At 36.7% G+C, this 14763-nt stretch overlaps 1 protein-coding gene across 2 annotated transcripts in view; it reads left to right on the top strand.

Annotated features, from left to right (window-relative positions):
* Positions 1 to 14763, top strand: part of LOC106878518 (solute carrier organic anion transporter family member 4C1) — a 71467-nt gene that overhangs the window by 5758 nt on the left and 50946 nt on the right. Inside the window, exon 1 of one of the 2 annotated variants that reach the window (XM_014927746.3) lies at positions 4007 to 4364. The exons of the other annotated variant lie outside the window; for it this stretch is intronic. The gene's annotated coding sequence lies outside the window, so the exon portion shown is untranslated. Of the gene's footprint in view, positions 1 to 4006; positions 4365 to 14763 lie in introns of those variants that run through there. 2 annotated transcript variants of the gene reach the window in all.

Below are 14763 nucleotides of genomic sequence, written 5' to 3'. Positions count from 1 at the left end.
AATTGATAATCCTTTACCCTTTTAATTTGTAATAATTATTCACTCCCTGGTAGTATACGCAGATTCTCTGCGATATCACTTGTCGCGCACATGGTAATTTCTTGAGGGAAGGACAGTTAGACTGGCTGACCGAGGTGGATTCGGTTATGCTTTCAGACCCGTGTCGGTGTGGAATGTTACTAGTCCATGCTTACATAGTTTGCTAGCATAGTCAAATTTACTACTGGAATACAGTACTGATGAAGGAAATTGATTATTATCAATCATGATCTAGAAACGCGTCTACTGTTAAACATCGGAATAGGTTAGTTTTCATTGTTTTTTCTTCTTGTTTTTGCCTTTGTGAGTTACAAGTGATGCTATCTGTGGGATTCTCAGCTTTTTTAGCTGCTATTTCTGAACTTCGGTATATGGTGAAGCAAATATTTGCTGATCCCTTAATTATATTTATAAATATATATGAGCTTTTAAATAAGTTCTCCACCAATAAATTAGCTTTTAAATATATAAATAAATAAATAAATAAATATAAATATATATGTATGTATATATATATATATATATATATATATATATATATATATATATATATATATATATATATATGCATGTATATATATATATGCATATATATATATATATATATATATATATATATATATATATATATATATATATATGTATATGTATATGTATGTATATATATGTTTGTGTATATGTATATATATATGTATGTATACATGTATATATATCTATGCATATATGTATATATATATATATATGCATGTACATATGTATATATATATTTATGTATGTATATATACTAGAAATTTGTTTCAAAAAGAAAATAGAAACTACACGTAGAAAAGATATGGGGAATGTAAGAAAAAAAGTGAAAATGCACATTGAATACCAAAAAATTAAAGGCTTCTTTATGAAATGTAGCGATAAATAAATACAATTAGATGAACTGAGGTAGAATTTAGAGGAATTAAGTTCATTATTTTGAATTGTTAAAGAGATTCAAAGTCAAACCGGTGTCGTTATTGCTGTTCACTGGCTTTGAATGCGTACCGATTATCAAACGGTGTCGGGTCTACTAGTCCCTGAGTAAAAAGATTGTGTAAGGGAGGTAAGTAGGTCTGGATTTGGTGCAATTAAGGTAGATATAAATCTGTAATGTGAATGGCGTATGCGATGTATGGGTGTTAGTGGCATCATCGGTAAGGTTAGAGGTATTCTCTATTATGTTGTGCTCATGTTAGGTTGTGGATGATATTTATTGATGAAAGTTGCTACGCTATTTATTCTTTGCTGTACTGAGGTATTCTGTGAACATTGATAGAAGGGGAAAATTAGGAAATTAGGATTAAGGTTCCTAGCACACCTGTCTATGTGTTCACTGACCTGTATCTGTCTGCATTGTGGGTAGTGGATTTGTTCTTTGTGAAGAGTGGTTCTTCGACGGAGTGATATTCCTGTTTGGCCAATATATTGATTACCGCACCCTAAGCAGGTAATGGCATAGATTAGGTTGTCCGATGAACAGGTGAAATTTGATTTAATCTTAAATATTTCACCTTGTTTAAAGTGAAACTCTGTACCCTCCAAGGGTATTAAAGAGCAGTGGGCCCTTGAAGCCCAAGCTGTTGCAGTATCTGGTCCTGTATTTTGATGGCGATGCCCGGAACCATGTGGTTGGTAAGCAAACTACTTACCACACAGCCACTCATGCGCATATATATATATATATATATATATATATATATATATATATATATATATATATGTCCATAGTTCTGGTAACATTTATATTTAGAACGGTCATCTTTCGTTATACATTAATGGGAACAGATTAGTTCTCTTTAATATGTTCATAAGGAAATATCAAAACAGTTTGGTATTTTAGTAAATGTTACAAAATTTTAAAACGAACTCATTTCAGACTCAGTGCATCTTTTACCCCCACCCCACCCCAGTACCAAATCTCCTTTATTATTTCCTGCGTGAGAATACACTTCTTTATACATACATACATACATACATACATACATACATACATACATACATACATACAATCCATCCCTAGAACTGTAAAAACTCTGTTAAACTTTCTAGAAGATTAGCATTTAAATATATATGAGCATGTCTAGATATGCAAGTATATGTATCAGAGTGCATATATAAAACAAAATATACAATTCTGCACATACACATAGATATAGGAGTGGCTGTGTGGTAAGTAGCTTGCTTACTAACAACATGGTTCCGGGTTCAGTCCCACTGCGTAGCACCTTGGGCAAATGTCTTCTACTATAACCTCGGGTCGCCCAAAGCCTTGTGAGTGGATTTGGTAGACGGAGACTGAAAGAAGCCCGTCGTATATATGTATATGTATATATATATATATATGTGTGTGTTTGTGTGTCTTTGTTTGTCGCTCCAACATCGCTTGACAACCGATGCTTGACAACCCGTCGTATATATGTATATGTATATATATATATATATATATATATATATATATATATATATATATATATATATATATATATATATATATATGTATGTATGTATGTGTGTGTGTATGTTTGTGTGTCTGTGTTTGTCCCCCTAACATTGCTTGACAACCGATGCTGGTGTGTTTATGTTCCCGTAACTTAGCGGTTCGGCAAAAATGAGACGGATAGAATAAGTACTAGGCTTACAAAGAATAAGTCCCGGGGTCGATTTGCTCGACTAAAGGGGGTGCTCCAGCATGGCCGCAGTCAAATGACTGAAACAAGTAAAAAAGTACAAAAATACGCTGTTGTTGATGTTGAAATTCCAATGAAGAAGTCTTGGATCTAAGTTAGAAACCATTTCTTTCTCTATTGGCAAGAAAATTGAATAATGACATACATACATACATACATACATACATACATACATACATACATACATACATACATACATACATATGGTTTTGTTAGTAAATGCTTAAAGAAGAATCTGGATAAACTGGGATTTTCAGAAAGAGAAATCGACCGGCTAATTTGTACATTACAAATGTAATCAATCTGTGACTGGAACAGTAGAAATATGCAAGACTTTTCTCCAATTCCAAATGTGAATTTGTCTGTGTTAACTACATCCCAAAGATGGAGTCTTGTATCTTTGTTAGAAACCGGCTCCCTCTTCAGTGGAAGATTTATAATAATTAAAAATAGAAGAGATACACATATATACATAAATAATTAAATAAATAAAAATCCTTTGTCCTACGGGGACAAAGCCTGAAATATTTTGAGGGAGAGGGCTTCTTTCACTGGTTTTTAGAACGTTAACACGGACGAAATACTGCTAAGCGCTTTGTCTGGCGTGCTAACGTTCCTGACAGCTCACTGCCGAAATAACAATAATAATAATTACTTCAAATTTTTGTCACAAGGGCAGCTTGGGGAAGGTGGGTGAGAGTCGATTACATCGACCCCAGTGTTCAACTGGTACTTATTTTATTGACTCCGAAAGGATGAAAGGCAAAGTCGACCTCGGCGGAATTTGAACTCAGAACGTATCGACGGATGGAATACCGCTAACGATTCTGCCAGCTCGTCGTCTTCTTAATAATAATAATAATAATAATAATAATAATAATAATAATAATAATAATAATAATAATAATAATCTACTACAGGCACAAGGCCTGAAATTGGGGAAGGGGATAGTCGATTAAGCATTTTACCCGGCGTGCTAACGTTTCTTATTTCTTTATTGCCCACAAGGGGCTAAACATAGAGGGGACAAACAAGAACAGACAAAGAGATTAAGTTAATTACATCGACCCCAGTATGTAACTGGTACTTAATTTATCGACCCCGAAAGGATGAAAGGCAAAGTCGACCCCGGCGGAATTTGAACTCAGAACGTAACGACAGACGAAATCCCGCTAAGCATTTCGCGCGGCATGCTAACGTTTCTGTCCGCTTACCGTATGTTTTAATGTCATCATAACTAGAACATTGTCCTCTTTTCGCTTTAGTGTTCCTTATCGTTATATGAGAAGATATAAATATTGCTGACAATTAGATTAAATTACTGTTTTATAACTAGCACATTTTGAATTGAAAAGTGATGTTGTTCATTTACACATCCTTTTAATTCTTCTACCCAAGTTCGGTGTGAAAACCATACAGTTTTCCATCTTAATATCTAAATTCAGCAAAAGGACATTTTTATTCCATCCGGCATCGTTGAAATGTGTTTTCTGTAATATTAAATGCAATATTATACGTCGGTTTAGCTGGGAGATGTAAACTAAACTAAACTGAACAGCATATGGAACTGGAGTGAGTGACATTCAGAAACTTAAATGCAGACAAAGGGTAAGATTTTATTCTGAATACTCTACTATTTCAATGAAAATGAAACAGCAAATTTTTATCGTAAATAATTTGTATGTTATCAATTTTGCACACACACACACACGCACATACACACACACACATACACACACACACACACACGTGTATGAAACTAAACATAGGTTTTTGCAGTCATTTTCGTACGTTTATAATTCAATTTGATAATCCGGTCATTCGAAGTCGCGAAAAAAAATTAGCGCCATGAAATTAATCATTCAAATTCATTTTTTTTTCTTTTTGATCATTCAGTTTCGCACTTCGGTCAAAGAATTTAGCATTTACATCATTCAAATTAGTCGAGAGCATTCAAATTAGTCGGAATACGAGGAAGCGCCTTTTCGAGCATTCAAAATTCGTTTGAATTTAACACTTTCAGCTATCAAATTAGCACGATAGCTGGTTTAGTTTTATCTTGTAATCACTGTTACCATAATCATGTTTTCATCCATTGTTTATGCTTTAAGCACTTTATCGTGCCCATGTTTTCTCAGTGCATTCTTTTATTTATGCATAGGTACATGTATTTATTGTTAAAGACTTCATGAAATCGTATTCCAGCCGTTTCAATCTTTTTAAAGAAACTCACAATTACAACAAATTCTCATTTTCTATGATTTTTGAATACATCATGTTGTGATATATGTTCTTTCTTTGCATAATATATTTGCTTGGGAAAAGTATATACATTTTGATTTTGCATTTTTTCTTTCTTAATGTTATTGTACACTAAGATAATTATTGGTTTACAGTCTTGATAAGGAGAGTTCGTTTGAGAGGATTTAGCCGTCTATTTCTTGGCGGTCGGGGCATCTCGGGAGGTAGGTCTAGGCGCGTAGACACCAAGGAACACAATTCTCTGGAGTGATAGCGTCGACGTTACGCCTTGCGACCTGTTGTATGATATGTGGTCGCCATTCTTCCATGGTCGTTCCGGCTTCTTCGGCAGCTGCCCGGTCGCCAACCCTTTGTTGCAGCTCAGCACGAGCGAAAATGACTGCAAAATCTTATGTTAATCTCTTGTTTTAAAAGTGTCTATGTTCCCGTAACACACACACACACACACACACACACACACACGTATTATTTTATTGTTTTGCTTGTTTCAGTTATTTGACTGCAGCCATGCTGGGGCACCGCCATGAAGTGTTTTTGTCGAAGAATTCGACGACAGGACTTATTTTAAAGCCTAGTACTTATTCCATCGGTCTCTTTGTCGAACCGCTAAATTACTGGGACGTAAACACACCAACACCGATTGTTAATCAGTGAGAGGGGACAAACACATACACACACATATTATATATATATATATATATATATATATATATACACACATATATTTACACAACGGGTTTCTTTCACAAGCCTCTGGTCGACCCAAGGCTATAGTGGAAGACCCTTGCTCAAGGTGCCACGCAGAAGAACTAAACCCGGAACCATGTGGTTGAGAAGCAATTTCTTACCACACAGCCACTCTTGCACCTATATATATATATATATATATTATAAGGTTTTTAACTTTTAAATTTTTATATTCAAAAGAGACAGAGACTTCAAACTCGATATATCGATTTATTCACCACTCTATGTTAACATTTCTGTGCCAAACTTATCCAGTGACTGGTCCATTGGATTTAGACATTTGGCACTTCTTCAGGAGTATATATATATTAGGAGTATATATATATTAGGTTGTCCGGAAAGTTCTGAGCGTTTTTTAATCAGCCCAAAGAGATATATTTCATGAACCGTACTTTTAGAAACATCCAGCTCCTCTGCAAGTTCTCACGTCGTGATATTTGTGTTTTCTTCGATTTTTGGCTTCAAAATATCTTCATCCAATTTTGAAGATCTTCCACGGGGACTGCTTTAAATTTTGCAGACCCTCTTCGAACAGATGATTCACCTACAGTATCATCACCATAAACTTCACAAATGTTTTTGCAAGTCTTTGCAGCATTTTCTTCTTTTTTAAAAAAGGGAAGCATTACAACGCGAGTATGAAATTTTGGGTTATCCATAGGGTAACAGGAATGAAAGTTAGATCTATTTTTAGTCAGGAACAAAGAAGAGATGCACTACCACTTCAAGCAATGCCAAAGTTTCAATTGTGTTACGTTTCGGGTGTGTTCAATGAAACGTTAAAAGATTTAGCATAAAAACGCTCAGAACTTTCTGGACGTCTCGTGGGAAGACAGGATTCCACATTGAATAATCTTGGTAACTGCAACTCCTGCAGCATCGAATTTCTTATTGAGAAGCAGCAACTTCACTGGACTGGCCATCACGTCAGGATGCCACGCTTCTGTCTCCCCAGTACTGTCTTCAACGGGGAACTGACCGAAGACCAACGGTCTGTTGGCGGACTGAAGAAGAGATACACAGATCAAGTTCTTGCAATCCAGCGGAAAGAATCTTCTTCCAGCGTTCGCTACCTTACCTCGGCTGAGCCTAACGGCCCTCCCTGTTTGTATTCGTTTGGTTTGGTTTGTTGCATGTCCTGTTTTTGTTACCAACTTTGACCCTCCGCAAATCCCAAATTTTATTTTGGTCCGCGGGAGCAACTGCCTTGAAAGTCTTATCTTGTCGTTCATTGCTCGAAATAAGGTGTAGAAGGACAGCTTAGGATAAATTTCGGTTATAATTTAAAGTGTAGTATTCCATTTACTAGCAAATCTATCCATCTACGATGGAGGTATAAAATGAGGGATTGACGTCGTAACAGCAGTATGTATTGAGAAATGTGTAAATGGACTCGAGAGATTGCAAAGTGATGTCAGAGAAATCACATTATTTTTGGTGATGCAGCATTCTGTTGCAGCTATATGACATGTGTTTGCGACTAAGTAACATGTGATGACGATTCACTCCCAACCTCTGTATCATGAATGGTTGTGTTGACCACTCCTAACGAAAGCCAAACATTCCTTCGACTACTACATAAAAATTATCAAGAAAAAAAATGTTTAGATATACTTTTATTTCTCTAAGACATCACCCAGTAATTTATCAAGTCCGTTTACACATTTCTCAATACATACTGCTGTTAGGACTTCACTCCCTCATTTTATGCCTCCTTCATAGTAAATATGCTAGTAAATGGAATACTATATTCTAAACTATAACCGAAATTTATCCTAAGCTGCAGTTTTGAATTTGAATTGAATTCAGCAATAACAGCAATAGGATTCTAAAACACTCCCCTTCACTGGTTGGGATTATGCTAGTTCAAGTAGTCATCTAAAACGATGTACGATATGAACGTTGTAGTATATGAACTTTAAATTAAGAGAAATACAAAGAGAGAAAGTGGAAAATTAATTAGCTCTTATTATTGACTGCGGCCATGCTGGAGCACCGCCTTGAGTCGAACAAATTGACACCAGGACTTATTCTTTGTAAGCCTAGTACTTATTCTATCGGTCTCTTTTACCGAAACTGTTCTACGCATATGTTTACACAGAGGGTCCTTGTACGGTGCCTTAAAAAAAAAATCAGTTTTCGTAATCCAGCAATTGCCAGAATTAAAGTGGTTGAACCTGGACTGAATTGGCAGTATGTGACGTATAGCTACGGATATTCATGTTCTAAAAATTCAGTGACCTATTTGTCATTTACACTAGGCTTAAGGGAACAATATTCTTTGAGAACATTGTCCTCTCAGATATCACGAGTTGTGTTGTTTACAGTTAACTCTTGATAATTCCAGGCAAGACAAAACAAACCTTAGCTTAAAGCTGCATATTGCTTGATTTATCAAGGAATCAAACCCAATATGATTTTGCCTTTCATCCATTCGGGGTACTGGATATAATCGACTCACCCTCTCTCCTAAAATTATTTAGGCCTTGTGCCTTTAGCAAAAAGGAGCATTTTTATTATTAATAGGTGGCGAGTTGGAAGAATTGTCAACGCGTTGGAAAAAATCTTAGAGGTATTTCTTTCGACTTATTGCGTTCTGGGTTCAAATTCCAGCGAGGTTGGCTTTGCTTTTAATCTTTTCGGGACTTTGCCTTTAATTCATTCGGGATCGATAAAATAAGTACTATAGTTAAGACACCCGCATTCCTAAGTTTACTGGCCTTGTGCCAAAACTTGAAACCTTTAAGTCAGTGATCTGACATAATCGTTAGCACACTGGACAAAATGCTTAGCGGCTTTACATTCTGAGTTCGAATACCGCCGAGGTTGATTTTGCCTTTCATCCTTTTGAGGTCAATAAAATAAATAGCTGTTGTGTATCGATGCGATTTAGGTTAAAATCGAACGAAAAAGTGTCGTATTCAAAAATCTGTTTATTTTCTAGGTTATCCAGAGAGTAACTCTGAGGGGGACTCATATTACAGTTTAAGTTTCATCATGTTCGTATCCATAGTTACGTATGTCATTGAGTATAAGTAGAGGAGTATTCAAACATTGTTTATGCAACATCGCTGCTTCACTCAGTATGAAGACTGAATATAAATAATGAATATTACGTGCTCCCTTGGGATTTGACAATGAAAATAAGTTTTTCTTTATTGCTGATATTTATTGATTGAAGGTGAAACGAGGCGAAGAGCATGTGACGAATACAAGCAAGCTCTTCTGTTTTGTTTTGCTTTATATAACGGAGCAGTAATGAAAGAGAACTGCCCAACGTGCCGCAATAAAGATATGATCAGAATGAATGACCGCAATGAATAGAGATTTTGTATTCATACTATGTTACCACCAAGCTTAATTCATACATGCTAATGTGCATTTAATATCCCACAACTTTGTGTTTTGATTTATTAGATTAAAAAAGAAAGACGTTGTCTAATAAAAATTGCATTTACATATGTTTAATTTTGCCTTTATGAGCATTAAATAGCTGTTTCTTGCAAAACTAAAAGATTATATATCTCAAAATTCTGATCTGATAGACAAAATCTGATGCCAGATTTGGATTCAACACCCGAAACTTAGCTAAAAACTAATTGATAAATCTTGTGCCAGAAAATATCTGTTGACCAGTGCTACCAATCACCCCAAAGAGTACACCTGCTGATGAATTGAGAGCATCTCTCAAATATGTCGATATTTGGAGACGAAAAGAAGTAATCTATCTTTCTAAAATCATAAAACCTGCACATAACTGCGGTTCAGTTTGCAAGAGTTTTAAGTTGGGAGTAAAGGTCTCCTACCAAGTGACACAGAGAGTGGTGATGTCAAAATATTAAAAACTAAAGAATTGAAATATTTTATCTTAATCTCTTACAGAATTGTAAACTGTGAGTGAGCTTCCGAATGTATTATCCCAGCGCCTTAAAATAACGTTGTATAAGACACTTATGCCAGACTCATTCAACTAATACCAGTCAAACTTTGAGGATGTATTTCAGTTCACATTAGGTGACGGTAACGATGCTACCAACAATGAACAGTATTTCACAATTCTCTTATCTCACTGGCATCATCTCTTCAAAATCTATAACATCCAATCTGCGCATCCATTATGTTGCTACGAAATTTGAATGTATAAAATCTCTGTAACGGTGCAAGATTAGCTGTAAAGATGTTATGCTTCATGTCATCGAAACTACTGTGGAGGTGAAATGGCCCAGTGGTTAGGGCAGCGGACTCGCGGTTGTAGGATCGCGGTTTCGATTCCCAGACCGGGCGTTGTGAGTGTTTATCGAGCGAAAACACATTAAGTTCCACTAGGTTCTAGCAGGGGATGGTGGTGAACCCTGCTGTATTCTTTCACCACAACTTTCTCTCACTCTTACTTCCTGTTTCTGTTGTGCTTGTAATTCGAAGGGGTCAGCCTTGTCACACTGTGTCACGCTGAATATCCCGAGAACTACGTTAAAGGTTCACGTGTCTGTGGAGTGCTCAGCCACTTGCACGTTAATTTCACGAGTAGGCTGTTCCGTTGATCGGATCAACTGGAACCCTCGTCGTCGTAACCGACGGAGTGCCAACCCGAAGCTACTGTTATGGCTGGTTGTGTCATGGTGGGGTTTTCATTTTGCACGTTCATTGCTACCCCATCAAATATACTTTTTCAATTCAAGTCATTTCAGTTTTCAGTGACACTGTCTTTTTCTGTCTTGGCGGTGGTCCCCCAAATTTGCATGGAGAAGAACCGGCATCTCCTTATTTTTCACACAATGATCTCGCTATTGTATGCCCACATGCTGGACTAAGCAGATACCTTTCAATCGGAGGACCAAAAAGCAGAATAAAAAAATATTGTATTCTCTAAGTCTCTACCCGAATAGAATATGTTTCCATTTGAATTGTTTGTATCTTATGTGATACGTAGAAGCCGAAAAAATCTCAACTTTAAACATGTATCTGTATATATTGCAATGATAATACATTCCACACAAAATGCCCTGTCTAAAGAATTACAGTATATCAAGTTTAACAACAAAACAAACGAAAGAAGAGGGAGAAAAAAACTTTCCTTCATTTTTGTCACTATCGGGTATCTTTGCTAGTATACATACATTCATACATACTTATATACAACACACATACACACACACTGATAGATTATATACATATGGACAGGCACACAGACATTGACAGACAGATAGATAGATAGAAAGAAAATAAGTTCATTTGCTCGTCCATTTTCATAATTGGACGAGATAGTAAAGCAAATTGTTTATGCTGATAAGTAAAATATTTAATAGGAGCGGTTAATGTTTTCGGTATCATCAGAGAAATTCATGTCACGTTAGAATATATCAATTACACATGAATAAGCTATTTACTTAACATTTTTGCACAAGGCCAGCAATTTTGGGGGTGGGTGAGTAAGTCTGTTACATCGATCCCAGTGCTCAACTGGTACTTATTTTATCGACCTCGAAAGGATGAAAGGAAAAGTTAACCTCGGTGGAATTTGAACTGAGAAGGTACAGACGGACGAAACGTCGCTAGGCATTTTTCCCGGAGTGCTAACGATTCTGCCAGCTCACCACCTTACACTTGAATAAAATATTAAAAGCGATTCTTATTTCGCCTGTTAATGTTTTTAACAAGATATTAAATAGTTACTGGAATAATACAGCAAGCTGGCAGAATGATTAGCAAGCCAGACATGATGCTTAGCGGCATTTCGCCCGGCTCTTTACGTTCTGGGTTCAAATACCACCAAGATCGACTTTGTCGTTCATCCCTTCAGGGTCGATAAAACAAGTACCAGTCGAGTACTAGTGTCATTGTAATCGACTTCACCTACCCTCAAAAGTGCTGGCCTTGTTTCAAAATTAGAAAGAGTTACTTAGTTGCTGGAATATATGACAAATTGGCTGAATCGGTAGAACGTCGGAAAGAAAGCCTTGCTCAGTATTTACTTTGGTTCTCTACATACTGAGTTCACATCTCGTGCGGGTCAACTTTACCTTTCAGATTTATTGGAGTCGATAAAAAGAGGTACCAGTCTAGAGCAACGGATTGCTGGAACTGGTAGGGCAACAGATGGGATATCATGTGTTTTCGGTTGTAACGACCTTTGCCTTACATTTCCCTTGGACAGAGAAAACTTGTATGCAAGGACAACTGCACCTTTTACAAAAAAATAAACCTTGACTAGGCTTGTGCATATAGGTGCACATGCGTGATTCATGGTCAGCTCTGATCGACAGTGGTCATCGATATCAGAATTCGCATTTATTATTAAATATTAACTAGTGCAGTACCTGTGAAAAACGATGGAGATTATTTCTGTTTCCTATTAGTTTCGTTTCAAGTATTTATGGGTTTGTTTTAAATATTAATCTATTTTCTTCTTGTTTTTCATTTTCTCCTTTTTTTTTCGTATGCGTGGGTGCGCTTTTCATTTTTTGTTGTTGTCTCTCTATATAATCAAATCCAGCTTTTGCCCTTGTTCTTAATTTCCTAACATTTCTCTCACACTTCAATAGCATCCATGCATTTCACCCTCTTTCTCTATCATTCTGTTACAACGTTATTAAGGCCGTCACAAAGAAAGCATACGATATCCTTTACATTCTCTAACTATACTTTCTCACCCTTCCTATATTTAACCGTCTGCTTGCATGACTGCTTGTCTCACAAGCTGCAGACTCACCTTCTCAGTCTCCTATATATATTTATCTAGGTCATCTACCTCCATACATAATATTTACTTTCATTCTTACCGTTGCTGTTTGCCTTTTAACTTGACAAAGATAAAGAAAAGCAGCCTACAAAAAGGAAATTGATACGTCACTTTGCATTTTATATATCAATATTGTGTCAAACACTCCCTGTACATTTCAAAATTCTAAAAATATACATGGAATTTTTTCAAAGAGTGGTTTAAGGTTGAATTTGTTTAACATATTCTGATAGAGGTTGTTCATGTAATTAAAGATTGCCAACCATTTTGGGTCTAGAATCTACAGTGAAGGTGCGCGGCTTAGGGTACTTCGTAAGGTAATGAGTTTGATTCCCAGCGGTGCGTTGTGTCTTTGGGCAAGACACTTTATTTCTCGTTGTTCCCTTCTACTCAGTTGGTAAAATGAGTAGTACTTGTAATTCAAAGGGCTAGCCTCGTCACACTGAATCTCCCCGAGAAGTACGCTAAGAGTACGCGTGTCTGCGGAATGCTCAGCCACTCATCTCTAGAGCAGCCTGTTCCGTCGATCGGATCAGCTTGAACACGCATCGTAGTCCGACGGAGTGCCAGAGAGAGAGAGAGAGAGAGGCAGAGAGATAGAGAGACAGAGGGAGAGAGAGACAGAGAAAGAGAGAGAGAGACAGGGAGAGAGACAGACAGAAAGAGAATCTTCAAAGCCACCAACTGACCAGGCTCCATTTTATTATAATCCGTTATACTGATATCAAGTAATCCCTCTATGTTATTATCATTAAGAATAAAGTTTCTCGAAAAATTTTTATCAAATTCGAATGCACCAAACTAGATACATCTACTGTTTTATTTTGTAGACTTTGATGTTAAAACGCTTAATGCTATGTTATTGTTCCCCTTTATATTTCACACTGTTGAACTACTTGGAGTTAAGACGAAGCTACAAAATAAATGGGATAGCCAAGCACAAAGGACGCCCTCCACACACACACACAATAAGAAGCCTGTTTAAAGGTATAGCGTTGAGTCCATCTACCCATCAAGCTATCCATTTTCCCTGCCCACTATTTCTGGTAAGGTCGTGGGAATAGAGTCCTCAGGAGTCTCCTCCACAGAGTCCTATCAGAAGCAACCGTCATTACACTTTCAAGTTGGATCCCCAAGCGTGACCAACTGAGACTGTGGATATTATCCAACCAGCTCATTCTAGGGTTACCCCCAAGGTCTCCTGTCAGTTGGCTCGGTTTGAAGAATCCCTCTTGTGATCCTTTCCTGCGGCATTTTAACCACGTGTTCGTAGTAGAGGAGCTACGTCTTCTCAATGCAGAGATTTAATGGCTCGATCTGGAGAGACACCCTGATCTTGAAGTTACGCACACTGTCGAGGAACGTTACTCATGAAATCCTTTGGAGGAACACCATTTCAGCCTTTGCATTTGCAATTGTACCCGTTCCGTCAATATCCAACATTCATGACCATAAGTGAGGATAGATACGAAAATCGAACTGCAAATAGTAAGATTCCCTTGTTCGAAAATATAAGGACACAGATCGTGTCGTATAGCCAGCTGGAGACGATGTCTCCTGGGGATGAATTACAGCAACATTCTTCCTAAAACAGAACTGCCATGTTATGTTGGCAAAAATCTTTACTGCAAAGAGTAAGTTTGGTTTATTTCACCAACTTCTACTCTTCTGAGGATCAAACACTGGAGACGACGCATTACTGTGCCAGTACCAGAAATTTTAGCATCCAATTCTGTCTCCTGCTTCTCAGTGCTTAGTGGGAAAGAAAGATACTATGAAGACAGTGAAAAAGGTTATGAATAATCGCTATACTGAAATGGAAAGCAAATTTTTCTCCAAGATCGAATATAAAATTTGAATTTTTTTAGATACAAACTGATTACTGTTTCACTCAAACCGAAATAATATTCATAATCTTAAAGAAAAGTAGCACTTTTTTTAAAGATATAGAAAGGTTTGAGGTTTATGAAGAAATCTTGGAATATAAGATGTTTCTGAAAAGTCACCCAAAGATTCAGATTTCTAAAACCAAGGAACTCCATAATCTTATTGCTCAGTATCGAATTAAATTTTTTTTTTTTTTTTGCCAAATTTGAAGATAGCCATTCTGACAAGATTATTATTGTAATTGCCAACTTTGAGCGATCTTTCTGCAATCATTTTCAATGAAACAAAGAGTGTTAGCTTTAGCATCATTACCCACCAATGAACGCGAATTAAGTAGCAACACACATTGTCATGATAGCCTTATTATTTCGT

The sequence above is a fragment of the Octopus bimaculoides genome, chromosome 4, assembly GCF_046866305.1.
Source record: "Octopus bimaculoides isolate indiv1 chromosome 4, ASM4686630v1, whole genome shotgun sequence".
NCBI lineage: Eukaryota > Metazoa > Mollusca > Cephalopoda > Octopoda > Octopodidae > Octopus > Octopus bimaculoides.
The sequence above is the reverse complement of the archived record's forward strand: the minus strand, read 5'-3'. Positions and strand labels throughout refer to the sequence as shown.